Below are 21920 nucleotides of genomic sequence, written 5' to 3' on the forward strand. Positions count from 1 at the left end.
CCATGTCCCCTCTTCTGACTCTGTGCCAGAACAAGGTCATCAACTCTCTGACCCACTTTGGTGGAACTCAGTGGATGCCACGTAGGACCACCTGCCTGAGACCTTCCCGGGTGGACAGCGGGCACAATGTGATTCTTCAGGGCCCACCTTCCTTCCTCAGACTCCTCACCTTGGTTTCTGGCCAACGCTGGAGTCCCTAGTCCGCCCACCCACTCACAGTCCTCTGTGGTGAAAGTGGGGGCGGGAATTGTAAGATTGACAGCTGGGACTGCCAATGATTTCCTAGTGCTGAAAGCTGTTTCCTGTCTGCACTAGGAGACCTGGCCCAGGAGAGTCACTTTCTTTTCCAGCCTCCGTGCTCTCACCAAACCTGGCTTCCCAGAGATTTACTAACACCAAAAATTGTAAGTAGCAGCAAGTCAATGATTTGGCCTAGGCTGGCTGTCTTCTCTACCTCGAATTACTAGATTGAACGCTGACCTTGCACTCTACCTCCAAGCTACATCAACAATCCATTGTTTTGTTTTTGTTTATTGTTGTTTTGGGGGGTGTTGACAGGTTTTGCTAAATTACTCAGGCTGTCCTGAAACTTGGGATTCTCTTCTTAGCCCCAGGAGTAGTTGGAATTATAGGGCCTATCTAAGGCTTGCTAATTTTGAAGTAATCTAAATTTTTCATAATTCATGTAGCCATTTTTATTTTTAAACTGTCATTTAGTATCTAGAATATATTTTCCATTTTTGCCAAATATATGTGTAACTCATAAATATCTAAAGTATATATGTAGGTTATACTTATATTTATGTATAGATACTTAAACACGTATACATATGCAATCATGCATGCATTATCTACATATAATATGTACATTTCTGTGAATTTATACATATTTTTATGCATGTATGTGGGTTATATATAACTACAAATATCTGTTTGATTAAAGAATACTCTTTTTTGCAGAGGGAGGAATCCAGGACCTGCCAGACCCAAGGTATGGACTCTTCATGAGGACTGAAAGTATCCCCATCTCTGACCCAATGGATACCACATAGTATGCCTGGCCACTATACTCAGCCTGAGGAGGCCCTAAGTGGCAAGATCTTCTGCCATGGGCGCAAATATGGGAGATATTCAGGGAGATGGGGTCTTGGTCTAAAGATGTCAGTTCATTTCAGATGGGGTGGTAGTGAGGAAGGGCAGGCGTGGGCATGAGTAAGGACTTGGGTAATCTCCCAGCCCATGATACATTGGACCCAGGTCCAGCCACCAGCCCTGGAGAACCTACACAAGGGCAGTGGGAAACTGTTCACTTCTCTGGGAAGTACCAGGGCTCTTGGGGAAGAGAGGAACCTGATGTGACAGGGTAACTTCATCTTAGCACAGGGATCACTATCTGGTCATCAGACACAGGTGTCCCAGTTTACCCAAGAGTAAAGTGAGGACCCTAGGGGAAGATCAAGGGTCCCAGAATACAGTAGATGCCCCTCAGAAATCTTCCCGTTACCTGCTGTCAGCACAGGAAGCCCAGGCAGGGTTGTAAAGGTTCCTTTATTTTCTGTGTGTCATTGATTTCAGAGAAGTGAAGGCCTCAGTAAGAGGGGATTGGGCTCAGGAAAGCAGAAGGAGGATCTCAGGCATAGCCAGGAGTCAGGTAAGGACAGAGGGAATTTCTTCAGTGGAACACAAGGACCCCGATCCTCACCTGCCCTTTCTTCTCAGCCATGGGACAACCCAGTTCCATTGGCTTTACCTTTCCCTCACTTCCTTTCTGGGTGTCTCACGTAGACAGGGTGTGTTTTAGGATTTGTTAAGGTTTAAGGAAGGTGCCTTAGATCATTAGAGAGCATCTCATACCTAAGGTGAGGACTGAGCCAGATCCTCCATGGCCAGGACACATGGAACCATTGAGTTTGGCCAGCTCTTGCTTCACCTTTGAGAAGGTGTGGCCATATGTGAGGCCCCTCACTGCCTTGTGTTCCTTCACAGGGAGGTGGGCACTTCTTCAGAGTGTCCTTCAGGCCAGCACATGGGTGGTATCCAGGTCCTGCCAGGGGAAAGGTAAGGGCCCAGAGTAAGCAGAGCGGACCATCTACCTCAGAACAGTGGGGACCTCACAGAAGGCAGCCCAGCCCTCCTATCAGGGCTGGTGGATCAGGTTGTGCTTGGAGTCTGCAACCTGTGGGGCCCCTCAGTGCCTCTTACAAGAACTTCTGGAACCAGGTCGTGAAGGTTTTGTATGAGGCAGTGTCCTCAGGTCCTGGAGCAGAGGAGGCCCAGGCAGTATTTGGAGTCATGGTGTGGTGCACTCTGGGAATGTGTATCAAGGACCCCACACTAACAGGACAGAGGGAGTCCCACAGAGCTCAGGCCCCAGAAGCCCTACTATTAACCCTGGGCCTTGTGCTCTGTGGGCTTGCTGTACCCACAGAAGTTGCCTCACTTCCTGCCTCAGGTTTTCAGGAAATAGGCCTACCAGGAGAGGAACTTGAATAGCCCTAGAGCATTGCCCAAAGAGAAGACCTGTAGTGGGCCTTTGTGAGGGGTTCCAAGGGTTCAGTTCTCAGCTAAGGCCCTGACACATACCCTCTCTCCCCAGGCTGGTAAGTCTCCAACACCAAGCTCCTGTCCATCCTCCAGCTTGCTGTCTTAGACCAGAATCATCATGCCTCGAGCCCCAAAGCGTCGGCGCTACATGCTTGAGGAAGACCTTCAGGCCCAAATGGAGAAACAGGCCCTTATGGATGCCCAGGTTTCCACAGATGTGGATGAGGAGGATACTTCCTCTTCCTCCTCCACTTGCTCCTCCTCTTTCTCCGGCTCCTCTTCCTCCATTTCCTCCCCTTGCTATCCTCTGCCACAGTCTGGCTGGGCACAATCAGGAGCCACTTGTCAAAAGAAACTAACTTTATTTTTAGAACCACACACGCCAAACAAAACAGCCTCTCAGGAAAAACCCTCAGAGCCTCAACTGCCACCACCGGCTTTCCACAAGCCTCTCTCTCCCACACAAGCTTCTCTCCACCTCCCACAATCCTCCTGCTCTTGAGGCCGATTGGCTGGGTCACGTGGGCAGAGCCAAAAAAGTCCCCCAATGAGCAGCTCCGTGGTCTGAAAGGGCAGGGAAACAGCCCAATGAGCATCACCGCAGAGGAGCCAATCAGCTAGATGTTGCTGGGGCTGCTGTGAGCCAATCATCAGCCGGCAGCTGGAAGTTTGCTGGCAGCTGGAAGTTTGCTGGGGCCCCTTCGGCTGTGGCTCTCAACATCTCCCCCTCTCTGTTTAAACAACAAGCATGTGACTTAGGGACCATGCCTGCCTTAGGTTGTCCAATAGTACATATGGTCCTTAGGTTGGTACCATTGCAATTGGATCTTACCCGTCACTGACTACCGGTCCAGTATACAGCCACACCTGTGGAGAGGTCTTTGTACCAGCGGGGGGGTGAGGTTCTTTGCCTCACCTCTGTTGGCCCCCAAATTTTAGCTGGACGATCATGACAAGCAGAAGGGAGGAAGATTCACCAAGCCAATTGACGGCTCCTTTTGTAAAAATTGTACCACCAATGACATCATCAGCAAAAATACCCCAACACTACCACAAGTCGTTGCACCAACAGATAGTTCACAATGCATACAGGTGAGCTCACAATGTGTCCAGGCAAGTTCTGCAAGCAGTTCAGTGATGGCTATTGTAGAAGTTGTAGATTGGTTTTATCTTTGACTTCACCAGCACTGGGATGAAGATAGTAATTCTGGCAATAATGGCTAAAGAAAAAAATTATGTAACATTACAGAAGGCACTAAAAGAAAACAATTTTCTTAACAATTTACATTGTCTTTAAGAGAATTATTAAATATAATGAAAAGGAAAGGTGAAAGTAAACAAACAGATCTGTTAACCTTCTTTTTTGTTTACATATTAAAACAATCCTCAACAGTTGTTTACCCAATTTAAATTAAACCATATAAATCACGTGAAAAAACAAAATATTTGGATCCATTTTATCATGAGCGCTCATCATATATGATATATGGACATACATACATTCAAACATATAACACAAAACACAAGTGTGCACACATAATATAATACATACAACACATAACATTATAGTAAAGGCCTTATAACTTTTTACAGGTGAAATCTCCATTGCAATGTTTAAAAACTCTATAGTCAAAAAATAGAACTGATCAGCAAAACATTAACCTAGGTCTGTATGAGCTCAAAAAACAAAATAGAACTTCATGATATGGCAAAGGGCAATAATAAAATAGATATTGAAAAAAGCATCCTGGTTCTGTTGCAGATGTAAGAATAGCCAAACTGGAGTTTTGGATATCAGTTGTTATGGATTTGAGCCAAATCATCTTCTTTTTGGTCTGTAGAAATCGCTTTAGTTAATCTTTCTGGAATCCAAATCGGCTGCTGTTCTCCCTGTGGAAACACATAAACAGACCCCCGACTCCAGACAATTACTGGGTCAGGACCTTTCCATTGTCCTGTTAGAATATCCTTCCAAAGTACCTTGGGCTTATGTACATTTTTTGGACACATATGCAAAATGTAAGGAATTTAAGGAAATTCAGGACTTTTACATTATTGTGTTCCCCTCAATGACTATGGCATGTTGCTCTATTTATTTCAGACTCCTTTTTGGTTATGTTTTTATTAGTGCATTATAATTATACATAAGAGCAGGGTTCTTTCTGACATATTCCTACATGCATGTAGCATAATTTTCTCCACTTCATTCCCCAGTACTTCCTCTTTCCCTTCCATCCCCTCCAACATTCCCTTCTTCTTCAGTCTTCCTTCTATTTGTTTTTAAATGAGTATATTATAATGATGCACAAAGTAGAATTAATTGTGATATATTCATATATTCATCTAGCATAATTTGTCAATTTCATTCCCTAGTGCCTTCCCTCCTCCTTTCCCCTGGATTCCATCCTTTTACTGTTTATTCTTCTATTTTGGTGAGACCAGACACTTTTTTCCTGACTCTGTCACTACACATTTATAGTTGTCTTTATAAAGGCCTTATACATTTTGTTAGGATCTTTTTTTAGGTAATTTTTGGACTTTGTTGCCATTGTAAATGGCATATTGTCTATTAGCTGTTCTACATAGTGCTTTTGTGTGGCAATGATTTTAATTTTGCCATTGTAATCAGCTGTACACCTGGTCTGATGTCTCATTCACTTGAATACTCCACATGAATGTTCCTTTGAATTTTCAAGATAGATAATGATGTTGTTACTCTGCCTTATTTTCCCCCAATATTCATACCTTTATTTGTTCTGATGATCACAGCTCTGGCTTTGTGCCTTAGCCCTGTTTTGAAACACAGAGGCAGTAGCATACATCTACCCCTTCTTCCTGACTTTAATGATAATTCTTCTAACATTTTACATTTAAGCATGTAAGTGATTTTAGCAAGTGGAAGCTTCCTTTTAATATTAGTTGAATAAATGTTTTTACTATGAGCTTATGGTGAATTTCTTTCAAAAGCATATTCTCAACCATTGACATTATGAAATGTTTTCTCTCATCAATTTTGTATGTAAGGAACTAAAATGGAAAGGTTTTTTTCCCTAATGTTTACATCATATTTTCTTGCCTTGAATGATGCCTATTTATTCATTTAATTCATTACTTTATCTGATATGCTGCTAATTTATGTAGGATATTTGATGCTGTATAAGCGAGCTTACCTCAAGGGTTCTTATCATGGGGAGGGGGTTCTTGTCTGGTTTTTGAATCCAGGAAAGCTGGCCTGAGACAATGAGTTGAACTACTGGCAACTTTTGATATGCTATGAAAGAGTCAACAATCAGGCAGTAATTAGTTTTCTCTAACCATTAAGTGGAACTGGCCTCCCAAACTGCCTGGTCCTGGAATATCTGAGGGTGGCTTGAGCTTTGAAAAGTTTCAGTTTATAGAGTTTAATTAGAATTTCATTTTCCTTTTAGGCCAATTTGATCATTTGTTTATTTTATTTCTAAAAAGTAGTCAGAGTTACTGGAAGGGCATTATTTATAATGCAAACCTTTCATTACAGAAAGCGTCAAACATATAGTAGAAAGAATAATATAATGAGCCCAGTATACCTGAGCTTAAATACATGGAAGATTTGTCTCCAGTTAGATTCCCCACCTACCTGCTTCTCAGTTACTGGAATAATGTGGAGCAACTCCAAAACATCATAGTATGTCCTCTCTAAACAATTCAATATGCACTTCCTAAACATAAGAATTCTTTTTCTCCTTTGGTACCAGGGATTGAACTCAGGGCTGCTTAACAACTGAGCCACATCCTCAGCCATTTTTTTAAAATTTTATTTTACTTTTAGACAAGGTCTTGCTGAGTTGCTCAGTACCTCGCTAAGTTGCTGAGGCTGGCTTTGAACTCAAGATCCTCCTACCACAGCCTCCCAAACTGCTGGGATTACAGGCATGTGCCACCACACCTGCAGATAAGAACAGTTTAATAAAAAAAGCGTAAAACAAAATACTTGTGTTTTTAAATTAAATAAATAACCATCAGTGTACAATTGTTTTACACACTTTTTGATACACTTTTAAGAAGAAAGTTGTGTCCTTGAATGAGTATCTAAATATGGTCCATATAGAGTAATTCTTTGTTATGCCTCTTAAGCTTTTTAAAATTTGTGTATTACCTCTCAAGTTTTCTTTCTCCTTGCAATTCATTTTTTTATTTTGTTGTTGTTGAAAAAGAAAAAAAAAATGTTGTGTTCATTCCAGCTTTCCAAGACTCTGGAGTTTGATGAATGAAACACTGGTGTCTTTTAACATATTCTTCATCCCATAATTTCTAGGGCTACATGGTACTTCAGGCTTATGTTATATGCCCTTCCCTGGTTCTAACATCAGCCATTTCTTCAAGAGGTCTGCTTCCTTCTATAAATGGTTCTAGAAATCTCCATCTGGGTGCTAGAGGTGCTCATTGCAACTTGGGAGTTAGTTATATGCCTCCTCTGCTGACAACACAATGACATGGTCTCTATCATTTGTATATTTAGATCACTCAAATAAAAACTTGTAAGTTATAGTCAAAATAGTGAATATATTCTTCACATCTAAAAGTTTCCTTCTAGCCCATTGTAATTTCTGCCTGCTAGCCTTCCCTGCACACTCATCTCCAAAAATCACTGATCTTCTTCTGTCACCATAGATGAGTTTATATTTTGAGAGCTTTTATATAAAAAGATTTGGAGAAGTATGACTACATTATTTGTTAGGTGCATGCTTAATATTTTTGTATTGCCAAACTATTTTCAAAAATAGTTGTGTCAGTAAACATTATCACTAGGTGTTACATGGTATGGCCAATCTCCTCAATTTTAGCCATTCTAATGGGCAGATAGTGGTATCTCATTGTGATTTTGATTTGCATTTCTCCAATGAGTACTGATGTTGAGTTTCTGACCATGTGGTAAAACCCTAGTGTAAATATTGTTGAACAAGTATTTTGTAGATGTGATTAACATTTGCAATCAGATGAGATTATAGTCCATAATGTGAGTGGGCTTCACCTATTCAGTTGAAGGCCTTAAGAGCAAAAACTGACATTTCCTAGAGAGGAGAGAATTTTGCCACAATTATGTAACATAGAAATGCTGTGTGAGTAGACACTTCTCAAAAGAATGAATACAAGTGGCCAAGAAATATATATGAAAAAATTGGTCAATGTCATCATTAACCATTATGAAAATGCAAATCAAAACTACAATGAGATAAAAATCTCACCCCAGTTTAATGGCTATTATCAAACAAATAAATAACCAATGCTGGTGAGGATGTAGAGAAAAAAGAATAACTCTCATACACTGTTGGTGGGAATGTATATTAGTACAACCATTATGGAGAACAGCATGGAGGTTTAAAAAAATTGAAAATAAACCCACTCTGTGATCCTGCTATCCCACTTCTGGATATATATATATATATATATATATATATATATATATATATATATATATATCTCCAAAAGAAATAAAATCAACATACTGAAGAGATGACTGCATGCCTTTTTTTATTGCAGCACTGTTCACAGCAGCTAAGAAATGGAATCCACCTAAGTGCCTAAGTGTGTTTCATATGGAATATTATTTATCCATAGAGAAAAATGAAATTCTATAATTTTCAGAAAAAGGTATGTACTGGAGAGCATCATGTTAAGGGAAATAAATCACACACGGAAATGCAAGTACCACATTGGCCCTCACATGTAGAAGCCAAAACAGTCAAACTGAATGTAAACTAGTGATTACTAGAGATTGGGAAAGGTAGAGGCTAGATTTAATTAGTGCATGCTGTATGCAAGTGTTGAAATATTACACTAAACACCATTATTATTTACAATTTATACATGGGAATGAAATAAAATATTAAAATAAAAAGAATGGGGGCTGGGGATGTGGCTCAAGCGGTAGCGCACTTGCCTGGCATGCGCAGGGTGCTGGGTTAGATCCTCAGCACCACATAAAAATAAAATAAAGTTATTGTGTCCACCGAAAACTAAAAAAATAAATATTAAAAAATTCTCTCTCTCTCTCTCTCTCTCTCTCTCTCTCTCTCTCTCTCTCTCTCTCTAAAAAAAAAAAAAAAAAAAAAAATGAATGCCTATGCCTATGTGAGTTTCTGACCTGCTGGCCTATTCAGAGTTCAGATGTGTTAGACATGAGCTGATTTATTTTACGTCTCCTTTTCTGTTTCTCTCTTTCTGTGGTGAGAAAGAGGAAGATATCTGTAGCTATACTGACAGATACAGATGTAAATGAAGATAGACACAGTATGGATCAAAGTTTACTTTTTGCATAAGGATAGTTCATTTTTCCAGATCTAGTTGTTTCAGACAATTCTTTCTTTCCAATCTTCATTTACATCTTTACCAATAATTAGTTGTCTATATATGCATATAAATGTGAATCTACTCCTGGAAGAAATTTATTTTGTTCTACTGAAGTATTTCTCCAATTACTATTTTGATTATCATTAGTTTATAATGGTTGAAATGATGTAGGATATTTTGTTCTATTTTTATGGATTGCTTGCATATTTTTATGAAAGTTAGAATCAGCCTCCTGATTTCTATATAAATATTTATGGAATTCTGAATTGTACTACATTGAATTGATCAATGCATTTGAGAAGAATTGACATTGCAACAATATTCAGTATTGTGAGTAATAAACAGATTTATATTTCCATTTATTTATATCTTCATTAATTTATCCTTGGAATGTTTTATAGTTCTCAATGTACTCATCTCCTACATCTTTTGTCAGTTTATCCCTTTTAATTAATATTTTCTACTACTATTTTAAATTATACTGTTTTAATTTCCAGTTGCTCATTGCTAGTATCCAAATATAATGATCTTGTATGCAATGGTGTTGCTACACTCAATAATTAGTTCTGAGTGTTTTCTTAATTAATAGAATTTTCTCTATAGACTTTTCTTTTCCTTTTCCAAACTACAGGCCTTTTAAAAAGCCTCAAGTACAATGCTGAGCAATCCCAGCAAACGCTGCCCTGCTTTGTGAATTCATCAGTCTTAGGTTGTGGCTTCGTACATGCAAACATCCTGCATAACTTCTGGCATCGTTATGAATATTGGCCTTGTCTCTCCTTTACTGTTAAATCCTACATTGGCTTATTACACTTACTAAGGTAATCAAGGCCCCTTAGATTATAAACAAGATTGGGATACCCAGTGAAGCAAGTCTAGTGGTTCATTAAAGTCTCCCAGACTGAAGGTAGTGATTTCTGAATGAAAATTAAAAACCTAGGAAACCTCAGTGGACATTAGGAAAAAGAAGTGGGATGGAAAAGTACCCTGCAAGAACTAAGTGGTCTTCAAGGTTGTAGAGAAATGTTTAGGAGGGAAGTAGAAAGATCCATGTCTCCATATAATCTTAAACACAGAGTGCTTTCAGGTGCGACAGACCTGAACTAGGTGCTGGTGGCCAACAAAAGAGACTGGACCATTGCAGGGGGTGTCTGTGGAGAGGTGTGAAGGAAACGCCCTCTCTGGGCCTTGTGATGCACCACAATTGAGCGTGGGGACATGAGGAGGCATCCTGCATCAGTTTGGGAAACCTCTCCAGGGGGCTGGGCATATCCTTCCGTTCTCCAACCAGACTGACTCTCCTGGCCTCCAGGACACGGGCCCCTTCCCTATGGACCTGACAGATGGGGATGCTTTGTGATGTCTCAGCCCTTCCCCCTCCTCGGCAGGCTTAGGGGTGTGGCCTGGGGTGGGACTTGCTGAGCCAACAAAGCCCAAGGGTGTGGCCACCTGTTGTCATGGGGACCATAAATAGAGGGAGCTCAGCGGCCTGGACAGACTACCTGGAGGTGCTGGTCCAGAAACATGGGCAGGAGACCCATGGCATCCATTCCCCACTGTGCAAAATCCAACTCTGGCAGCAAAGCGGGCCAAAAGAAGACGTGCATACATCATCGAACCAAGTACAAGAAAAGCAAGGTGAGCTGAGCCACCCAAGTCCTGCTCTTCTGCCCCTGGACTGCCCTCCCTACCCCCCCCTGCACAAAGCCCCTGTTGCCACCCTCCTCCACGTCTGCCCCCAAACCAGTGCCCCTCTGTGATCTCCTTGTTGTCCTTCCAGGGCCGAAAGATGACAAGAAAGTCTAGAAAGCCCCTTCGAGGGCGTTGTAGGAACAAAGAAGCTGCCAGAGCTCGGACCACCGCAGCTGACAGCAATAAGAGAGGAGCAACCCGAGGCAGCCGCCGTCTCCCGCTGAGGAAGAAGGTCCACCGTCGAGCCTGAGGGGGACGACCAGAGCCTGGAAAGTAGCTGCTGAGGTCGCTGCAGTGAGGACCTGTAACACCAGCGAGGCCTGAGACCTCAGAACCTTCCCTGAAGCCTCCACAGGTCTGGCCACAGAGATTGTGAAAATAAAATCAGCTTCTCTGCCGTGTGTGTGTGTGTGTGTGTGTCTGTGTGTCCTCTGACGGTGGGGGACAGAGGAGCAAGGGGAGGTTGGTGTGTGGGAAGAGGGAGGTGGGTCCTTTGGGGCTGTGGGTCTTCCAACAGGGCCACAGAACCAGACGTGGAGCATGAGGACAGATGGGCGCTGAGCACTGAAGAGTCATTTCCTCCACACAGGTTTACCAGGAAGGAGGGCAAAGACGAGGAGATTTTGCTCATGTGTAAAGGCGGATGAGATGGGAGGGGTGTAGTATGTGTGGAGACAGTGTCTCCCCAAAAGGACACAATGTAATTGCTAATGCCTGTGCTCTTGCTGCTCCTCTATGGGGCCTTTTCCACAGCTAGACTAGTGACCCAGCTAGGCCAGCCAAAGCCCTTCACCTGAGAAGCTGTGGATTTCCCTATATCCTTTTTTAAAAAAAGCACTGTGTAAATCAACAAATAGCTATGAATGGCAAGGAGGCAGGCTGGTGGGTGCCTTTAAGGTCCTTGTTGTATGAAGTTGGAAACTGGGAACCAGGGACAATTGGGTCTTGTCCAAGATCACCAACAAATCCATCAATGGCAAAGCTGAGTTGCTAATGCCTCCTACATCGAAAGTCTTCTCAAAGCACCACTATTCCCCTATGGTTTCACCTGCCCATGGGTGCCTCTAAGAGGATGTCACCCTCTTCATTTTTCCTCCATCTGGATAGCTTGTGTTAATTGTCATGTCAGCCTCTCCCCACTGCTCCAGGTCAGCTCCACGAATTGCCACAGTTCAGCAGCCAGACAGGCTCTTGAGTACTCACAGACCTATAAAATACTGAGAGGAGAATGTTCTAGGAGATCCAGGACCCGTCTTGATCTTGCAAAAATCCCTCTGCACCAAAGGCTACAGGCTGGAAAGGGTTTGCTTCTCTCAGGATGCTTCTGTGGACTCCGTGTGTTTTCCCACTAGCCTTGAGAGGTCCGGCTTGCAACACTCAGAAATAGAGTCAGAAAATGAAAGAACTTGCTGGAAGTCACACAGCCACTATGGAGTAAAGGCAGGATTGGAGCTTAGATCTTGGATTTCAGAGTCCTGTCTCCTACCACTGCACAGGAGCCTCTTTCTCCTCTGGCCTACCCTCTAGGTGGCCTGGGAGTAAGGAGGCAATTGTGCAATAGTCCATAAGTCAAGATGAGAATCAGAACTCCTGATTCTCCAGCATGGCTGCCTCCTTGCTATGTAACCTTGGCACAGCCACTTCATTTTTCTGCACCTTGGTTTGCGCAGCTTTGCAGTATAGATCACAATGCAAATTCAGGTTTGCCAAGTAATGTTTACTGAGCACAAATTTTGTACCAGATTGTCCTGGGCACTAGAAGTATAGATAAACACAGGAGCTTACATGTGTTGAGAGAAGAAATTCGGAATACATAAATAAATGACCAGCTTAGATTTTGTCAGGCCTGGAAAGTGTTATAAAGTAGATTGTACAGGGAAATATGTTGGTAGTATTTAAGGGCCTGCTCCAGATAGGGTAGTAAGGACTTAGGATTGGTTTACAGCTCTAGAGGAATCACAAATCAGGCCAGTGGTGTGGTGTCAGAATCATAATGCATGGAAATGAGGCCAGATTACCTCTTGCCTTCCTTCAGAATCTCATTCTCAGCCCTAGCTTCCCCCTTCTGCCTCCTGGCCTCCCACTGGCCCTGGGTTGAATCCATTTCTCCAGCTCCAGTTCTGGCCCTACTTCTTCCTGTCCTCCATGCCCCTGGGGCTCTGGTTGCACATCTATTCTCCTCTCAAAGACTCGTTTTTTAAAAAATAATTAGCTGAGTTTCACTTCCTAGGTGAAACCTGCCACACAGCTCTCTCTAAGGCCTCATACATCTGTATTTTCATACTCAGTCCCCCAGGACATGCATCTGTGTAAGAGTAACTAATCTACATGCAGATACTTTACTTGGTTCAGCAGATAGGATCTCAGAAGGCTGTGACTACTTCTGTGCTATATTGGTGGCACCAACATTCCAGCACACTAGTTGGCAAAGCGGAGGGGGAGGTGCTCAGTTTCTGTTGTTCGGCACTGCCAATGGAGGCATCAGAGCTTATAGAATCTCAAACTGAAGGCTTTTGGATGCTCCACAGTGCCAGTGTTCAGACAAGCAGAAGCCAATGGTAGGAAGAAAAAGAATGCTGGAGAATAGAGGGCTAGGTTTGTCCAAAGTCACTGCATAGAAGACCTACAGTCCTCTTCCATGTAACACCTTCTCCTTTTGTTCTCACACATCCCTTTCTAGTGACTATTTTTCCATCACTGCCTGATTCCTCTCCATTTTCTCTGACCAACCATTAAATGTGAGTGCTCCTCTGGACTGTGCCTCAGACCCCCCCCCCCCCGCCCCGCAACTCCCATCTCTGTCATCATATGCTCCCTGGCTCATGTCATCCATTCCACTTCTGTATTTTGACCTCTGAACTTCAAAGCTGAGCTTGTCTCTCAGGTTCCTCCACCTTGATAGGAATCTCCACTTCAACAAGGCCCACATAGCCTCATCTTCTACACTCCTATAAGACCACACCATGATTAATAAAATAGTTCTCATCATTAGAAAAAAGACTCATGACTCCTGTCAATTTTACTTTGAAATAACCGTTGACTCCATCCTCTCCACTATGACCACCTTGCTAGAGGCCCTTTACCTTCGGAGACATTCCCCAACCTTCCTCTGCATTGCCTAAGTACTTGTACTTCCTGGATGGAGTTTGTAATGTGAGAGGAAGGGGAAACCAAAATATGTATTTTGTTCTTTTCTCTGCCTTGAACTCTCTAACTTCATCTCCCACCAACAGAACCTACATGATTCCACTTCCACCATGTTACCTTACATCAGGACTCTGGAAAACCTGGCTCCATTCTTTGTTCTCCATTCTTTGTTTCCTGCTGGGTTGAGTCATTTTATGCAATTTGGTTCCTCAATAATTCTATCTCCTATGTAACCAGTTCCCTGCAATACATTTATCCTCTTATCAAAAATTAGAGTGGCTTCTGTTTTCCTGGTTGAACCCCGACTGATATAGCCCTTGTTAATTCTAGCCTGGCTTATTGTAATAACTTTTCAGTAAATCATCCTGATTCTCATTCTATTCCTCCCTATTTGCTCCTAACATTGCAGAGTAACATCTCTTATCCTAATTGTCCTAAAACCCTTCAATATCTCCCCATTGCCTACAGAATGGAAGCCTAACCTAGGTTTGCTGTCTGGTGATGGGATGGGTGGGAGATGGGACTGTTGCAATGTTAGGTTGCCAGGTGGGGACCAGGGCAGCAAGCTAAGAATGCCCCTCAGATGTTGTCACAGTTGTATTTCTCTTCACAGAAAATAAAGGGAATGAGCTCTCAAAAACAGTCTTGGTGAGTAATAAAGGTTTCAAACTACAATGATAGATACAGACCAACTAATTGGAAGCTCCTAATTCATCTACTTGCTACATTTTCAAGAGATTCCTATCCCAACCACAGCTGGGCAGAGTGTACTGTGTAATAAGTGTTGGAGATTATTTTATTATATTTTCATATTTCTCATTGCTCAAAATGGAATTAGGAAAAAAATTTAAAACAACTGCAATTTTTTAAAGATTGAGATGTCAGTACTAAGAGAAAATTTTAAAATAGCATAAAGAGATGGAGCCTGGGATAGGTTTGTACGTGCAATTCATGCTGTAGGGTCCTGAACTTGCAATTTAGTTTGGGATTTTTTAGCATCCAGTTGTAGGAGAAAAATTGCATTATATGAACCCCAGGATTCCAAAGATAAAAACCAACCAGTTGCTCACAGAAGCAAACTATTTTCAATAATATGAGAAAGGAATTGCTGCTGGGTGTCCTCATAAAGAGGACAAGATGGGCCATAGTGAGTAATATCCTCCTCAATATTGTAGCAGCAAATGCTTTTTAAGGGATGCTTCTGTCAGTATTGGACAAGATCTCCCTGGATTCATGATAAGTGTATTTGATGGAGGGGGAATGAGGAGTCTAGAATTATAGGTTTCCTGTTTGGTATTTTTTTCCATTGTTCTCTGAGATTCCTGCATTGCCATACTTACTAAATCTGTGATAACATGGAATCCTTTTGCCTTTGCCTCTCCCTTGATAGATATGCCAGGTCTATGTCATTTGGGGTATTTACTCATTCATCCAGAAGCCACTTATGAATAAGTTAATGGGCTCTGGTGAAACAGTGGTGAATAGAGGAGACTTAGCTTCTGCCACCATGAAATTGGAAATGCAATCTGCAGAGACAGAAGATAAACACGTCAACAAATAAACATCATTTTAGATAATTATGATGGCTTGTGGAAAATAAAATAGAGTAAGGGGATACAGTGTGGGGTAGTAGTGGAGGGATACTAGCTAATTTATATAAGATGGACAGGGAAGGCCTTTCTCAGGCATTAATAGTTGAAATCAGACTTGAATGATGGGAAGGCAAAAGGCATACACAGTTCATGGGGAGCATGATTTCTCTCATCTCTTTTGGAGATGTGATGCCACTTCTTACTTGAGACATGTTAATCAAAGGGAAATTGGCAGGATATGGTGACTATTTGGATACCACCTGTCATCGTGGCTTTGGTGATAGTAAGGATGACATAGTCATTCACTGAAACAATAAACACAAGGAAGGAGATGATTTCTATGCGTTGAGACAAGAGGGAGATGAGAAATTTACTTTGGACTTGTTGCATTTGAGATGCCTGTGAAAGTGTCCAGTTACATATTTCAGATGAATTGACTATTACATGTATTAGGAGCTGAGGAAAGCTATGAACTACAGATATAAGGTGGTGGGGAGAGAGGGAGTTCTTGAATATAGAGGTGGTAGTTGAAACCATGGTAGTGAAGAATGCCCAGGGAAAAAGTTATAAAATTGAGAAAGGACCCTAGGCACCTAATATTTGACAGACAAAAAGAATAGTGTTCTAATGAGTACAGCATTTCCAGGAAGTAGTGGCCAGTGCTATTCAATGTTATAAAGGGATCCAGTAAGAAGAAGACTAAGGCTTGACAATGGACCTAACAATTGGAAAGTCATTGGTAAAAGTGGTTTCTGTGAAGTGGTAGGCAGATGGTAACAAAAATGTAAACACATGTCCAAATGCACAAAATTGTATACATTATTTATGTACATAATGTGTTTTTCTATAGCAATTACACCTCAATAAAGCTAGATAAAAGGAAAAGTAATAGGTCATAGATTAAGTTTAAAAACAGAATTTAAAGAATCTTTCATTCTTCGGATTTCAGCAATTAATGTTTTCAGCATTGGAGAAGAAGACAGAGGAAAGGAAAATAAACAGGAGAGGGGGAGAAAGAAGAATGAGGAAATAGATGGAGAAAGGTTAAGTACAGAGGAGTGTGAGTGTGCAAAAGTGAACAGAAGGAGAGACTTGTCATTGAGGCCAATCGTTGAGAAGACTACCATAAATTGATAAGGGGGCATAGTCAGGGTGTTGAGATGCAATTTCTTATTTTTAATTATTTATTTTTAATTGACATATGTACAGTATAAAATTATATGCTATGTGATGTTTTGACCCATGTGTACATTGTGTAATGTTCAAATAAGGTCAGACTATCTCTTTGCTCAAAGGAAATTGAACATATTAACAAAAACTTGAGAGTTTAGTGGAAATGAATTTGTATTCTTAATGGCTTGCAGCAAGGCTGGAACAAAGAAATTCAATGCAAGGCAATGCATCATGAGGGCTTGGTTATGTTGCAAGCTGGCCTGGGTCACTGGCTGGTAAGCTTCAGCCAAGGAGTCAATTGTGATGCCACCTACCCGCACACTGGCTATGAAACCTCATAGCCATGGCACCCTCTGCTTGGTTCTCATGGGACAAACATAATCTGGAAGAATCTGGAGACCCTCAGGAATCAGTCAGCAAGCTGTTCTCCTAATCCACTCTGAACAGTTCCAGCATCCCATTTGTTTGTGAGCATTTGAACTTGTTCTACTTTTATCTTGTCCCTGTGACAGAAAATACTTTCTGCACTATTTTGATTTTTATTCTCTCCTTCTACCAACTCTTGCAGCACTTCATAAATTTTAACCACCACGCCCCCCCCCCAAAAAAAAAAAAAAAACAAAACACCTGGGCATCTTGTTCAATGACACTTCTGACTGCCTAAGTCTGGGATGGGGTCTAAGATGTTCCCAAGTGTCCTGATGCTGCTGGTCTTTTAGTCACACTGTCAGCAAGAAAATTTCCAACCAGGGCTTTCCCCAAAAGAGCATTCCTTCACTCACATCCTCCCTTGTCAGTATCTCCCATAGTCACTGTGCTAGAACTAGAGTAGGGGTGGAAAACAAGGGAAAAAAAGGGTACATCAAAGAACAAGACCTGATTCCTCTTCATAAGGGAACAGGCAATGATACTATACTTGGGTATAATAGAGATATGAGCAAAGGATTAAGGGAACACATAGAAAGGACTAAATCTACCAGAGTTTTCTAGAAGGATTCATAATGGAAGTGACATTGAGATAGATATTGAAATCTGAGTTGGAGGGCAGCAAATGAAGAGATGCAGGAGTCCTGGGTAAATAGTGGTGAAAATAGTCTAAGTTGTCAATGAGAGCCAAGGTCACAAAGCCTTGTTTACCATGCTAAGAAATTGATCAGCAACCTTCTCTGCATGTTTACACTTATAAGCCAAACAAAAGATAGGGCAGGTATGTTGGGTGGGAAGTTATCTCAAAATAACAGTAGCTTCCCATTGATTCCAAACTGCTACAGATTCTCATTCTTCCTGGTTGGGCAAAGACTAACCTGGGAAAAAAGGGGTAACAATTGAGGAAGAGACTACAGAGGGACAAAGCATTTTTACAGTTATCACTTTTACCAATTAAATGTTTTAATTACAAGCAGGACTTATTTGTGTAACAAAGTCAACATCAAAGCTCCAGGATACTACTTTGGGTCTAATTTACTGTGAAAATCCATGTGCATTATGTAATGGAAAGAAACTGACTGCTTTTCTTTAAAGACTATACATGCCAGGGCCTTTAACCAATTTACACAGCCTATGTTCCCCAGCATCCCAATCCAGAGCAAAGCCAGGTTCCATCTGTACAATGCTTCTCTAGTTTAGCAGGATAAGAAGAGCAGGAAGAAAAGACAGAAAAAGAGAGAGAGACAAACACAGACTGAAGGAGGAAGCAAGGGAAGAAGGAAGGAAAGAAACTGAAAAAAGACATTAAAATACATTTATGTAAATATTTTTTAAAAATCACCTGGGGGGCTGGGGATGTGGCTCAAGTGGTAGCGCGCTCACCTGGCATGCATGCAGCCCGGGTTTGATCCTCAGCACCACATACAAACAAAGATGTTGTGTCCGCCGAAATCTGAAAAATAAATATTGAAAAATTCTCTCTCTCTCTCTCTCTCTCTCTCTCTCTCTCTCTCTCTCTCTCAAAAAAAAAAAAAAAATCACCTGGGTACCTCCCCATGGGCAAAACCAGAATTGTGTAGAACAATCTTACAATCAATTTGTGCTGTTTACAATAGATAAGCCATTGTTTTAAATTGCTTATGGAGAAGTGGCATAATCCTTTCTTAGCTAAGGCTAATATGAAGTCCTGTTCTGGTGAATTCCACCACCCACAGCATGAATATGAGGGGTATGCATATGATGATGAACTGACCTCAAATGGCCCCAGTCATCAGCTCTGAGCATTTGGTTATTGGCATTTAGTTTAGCCCCCACTATAAAATTATCCACCAGGATGAAGGATTATGCCCTTACTCACAAACTAATTTTATTGAATTTGGTTGCATTTGGTCACACACCTTCTTTTCCCAGCTGCAAGGAGCTAAGTAACTGACTTGATTAAGTCTTCCATTATCGACCAATTTCTCTGGGCATAATGAAGCCATCCTACATGAATAGAAGTGAGCAGGTATGCAAATGAGTTGCAGATTTCAACCTCTCACCCTAAATTAATGTGAGGATACTGGGTAGTACTCCCTGGATTCATGGCTGGATTTGGGCTATATGCGTACTAGTCTATGTGATTTGGCTACTAACTTCTGTGCTTCTTAGGGCATGGCAGAACTGGCAAGAGATGGGGCAAAGAAGTGAGGCTGGTGGAGTATGACTAAATTTTCTTGTGAGGCCTGAGGGACTGGGGAGGCAGACCTCTTGCCTCCCATCAGACTACAGAGTGGAACAGATGTTTGACACCTGGGTTCCAAGCCTGAACAAGTGGTTTCACTTCTTTCGATCTTAAATCAATGAGGTAGAGGTACTAACAACTATCTCCCAGAAGATATATGAGGGTAAGTTATATGATAAGTAAATATGAGGGTCCTCTCATTTGCTTCTTCATTTGTTTAACAAATATGTGTTGATTACCTGCAGGTCCTGGGAAGGAACTTGGGCTACAGTCCTGAAAAGAATTGACCACATGTTGAACTTTCTATTTCAGAAAACATAATAAGCAAATAAATAAATGTGATTGAATAATATCTCCTTAGTAAGGTGATATCTGAGATGAGACCTAAATGATGAGAAAGAGATAGCTTTGAAAAGATCACAGCGAACAGATTCCAGTCTTAGAGAGTAGGATGAGCAAACACTGGGGAGAAAACTTGGCTTCCCAGAACAGAAAGAAGGCTTGAGGGCACCAGAGTGACCCAAGGGAATCTTGGTAACAGGTAGGACTGTAGAGGCAGGAAGGCACCCATGGGATGAGGGAAATGTATGTAGATTTTATTTGAAATGTGATGGGAAACCACTGGACTCTTTTAAGCATTGGAGAAAGATGATTGGTTTTATCTGTTTAAAAGGTCCCTTTGGTTGCTTTGGGAACAATTGGAAAGACCAGCAATTGACATGGGGTGACTATCACAGTGGTCCAAACACTAGAGCTGAATGAACTTCTTGGGTCATGTGTTTTTGTTAAACAGCTCATCTTATTTAAAATCTTTTCTTCCATCCACCTGCCTCACTATCCATTTTCTCTCACCACATTCATTACCTGGTACTGCCTGAGAACTTGGATATTCTGAGCAATATAATGTGATGAAATGGAGGAATAGAGAGAATGAAAGAAAGGATGAATGGATGATTATAATGGCCCACATAAATCCCCAATGCCCAGTAGAGATTCCAACACAAAATATTGTCTTCAACATTGAATGAATGAAGGGAGGAATGAGTTGGTAAATAAAAATTTATTCTCAGAATGAGCAATCTTGGATCCTGTTGATGTTGTAATAAAGGAGTTAATACCTTTGGGTTAGAAGCAATTACAGAACAGGACTTAGGAATAATTTTTAAATAAAATGGGTTCTGCTTGAAAAAATAGGTTTGATGTTTTGAGTAAGAGACTCAGTGGAAACGTTTCAAAGTAATTTTAGAAAGTCATTTTGTGTGGACATTGAACGTATACCTGTTGTTAATGATATGACAACTATGAAGGAGTTGAGTTACCTGTAAATAATTTCTGGATACACCAAAGAACTTGGCAACCACCTTCCTAAGTTTCACCCATCTCAATAAGTTGCACCATCTTGCAGTCACTTATCCAAGCCAGAAACCTAGAAGTTATTCCAGACTCCTCTTTCTCCCTCGGTACATCTTTGAATTTTCAAGCCCCCTCTATTGTACCCCTTAAACATCTTCTGATCCACTTAATTCTCACCATGCTTCCCTGCAGGGCATACTGGGAGTTAAAGACATAGGCTGAGCCGCACAAGGAGCGGACAGGTCCAGGACACTGTGGGTGTCAAGATGAGAGCTGGAGTGGACCGAAGATGCGTCCCCCCAGGGGTAGGTTCCCTTTGTAGCCACTCATTTCCCCAGGGGAAGAATTACAGGGTGCCCCGTCTGCCTCCACGGCCTTCTATCACGGTACCTCTTCTGGTCGCAAGGGATGCTGGGAGTAAAAGCCGTTGGCGGAGTGAGGGGACAGGGACAGGGTGCTGTGGGTGTCAAAGTGACAGCTGGCATAGACTGAAGTTGCCCTCTTCCCCCGCTCTTTGTAGTCAGTCATTTCCCGGGGGGAAGAATTCCAGAGAGTGCCCTGTCCACCTCCACGGCGGTACACCAGGGTACTCCTTCCGGTCGCAGGGGATGCTGGGAGTAAAAGCCGTTGGTGGTGTGAGGGGACAGGACAGGGACAGGGTGCTGTGGGTGTCAAGGTGAGCACTGAGGGTGGACTGAGGAGTCCCCACAACAGTGGGAGGGTTGTCAAATCATCCAAGTGACCTCTATGGTCAGCCCTGCACTTTGGAATGAAAGGTAATATTCTGGGACAAACCCTTAGGCTGCAAGGGACCCTGGGAGTTCCAGCCTGTTGCCTAGATGTTGGAGGTGAGGATGGGGGAGAATTGCAGTGACTCCTTTTGCCTCTCAGGACCCTGGGAGATATTCCAGCATCTGCTAGGAATCAAGGTGAGGAACTTTGGTGACAGGGACTGAATGCCATACCTCCCAAAGGAAGGGACCTCAGAGAGCCTGGCTTCCCTTGTAATCTACCCCATTCAGGGTCACTGGAAGTAACTCTGGCTCATTTCTGCCTCCTGGTTTGGCTGAGAGGTTTTATATGTGTAGGGACCTTGGTCCAAGAGGTGATAACATGTCAGCAGAGGGAGGAATCCAGGACCTGCCAGACCCAAGGTATGGACTCTTCATGAGGACTGAAAGTATCCCCATCTCTGACCCAATGGATACCACATAGTATGCCTGGCCACTATACTCAGCCTGAGGAGGCCCTAAGTGGCAAGATCTTCTGCCATGGGCGCAAATATGGGAGATATTCAGGGAGATGGGGTCTTGGTCTAAAGATGTCAGTTCATTTCAGATGGGGTGGTAGTGAGGAAGGGCAGGCGTGGGCATGAGTAAGGACTTGGGTAATCTCCCAGCCCATGATACATTGGACCCAGGTCCAGCCACCAGCCCTGG

At 42.2% G+C, this 21920-nt stretch overlaps 1 long non-coding RNA gene across 1 annotated transcript; it reads left to right on the forward strand.

Moving 5' to 3' along the window:
• The first annotated feature begins 314 nt into the window (after positions 1 to 314).
• LOC139703235 (uncharacterized) lies at positions 315 to 9641 on the forward strand. The gene is made up of 3 exons (XR_011705637.1): positions 315 to 404; positions 8065 to 8175; positions 9506 to 9641. It is a non-coding gene; the product is annotated as an uncharacterized lncRNA (long non-coding RNA).
• Positions 9642 to 21920: the final 12279 nt, after the last annotated feature.

Source organism: Marmota flaviventris, chromosome X (genome assembly GCF_047511675.1).
Source record: "Marmota flaviventris isolate mMarFla1 chromosome X, mMarFla1.hap1, whole genome shotgun sequence".
Taxonomy (NCBI): domain Eukaryota; kingdom Metazoa; phylum Chordata; class Mammalia; order Rodentia; family Sciuridae; genus Marmota; species Marmota flaviventris.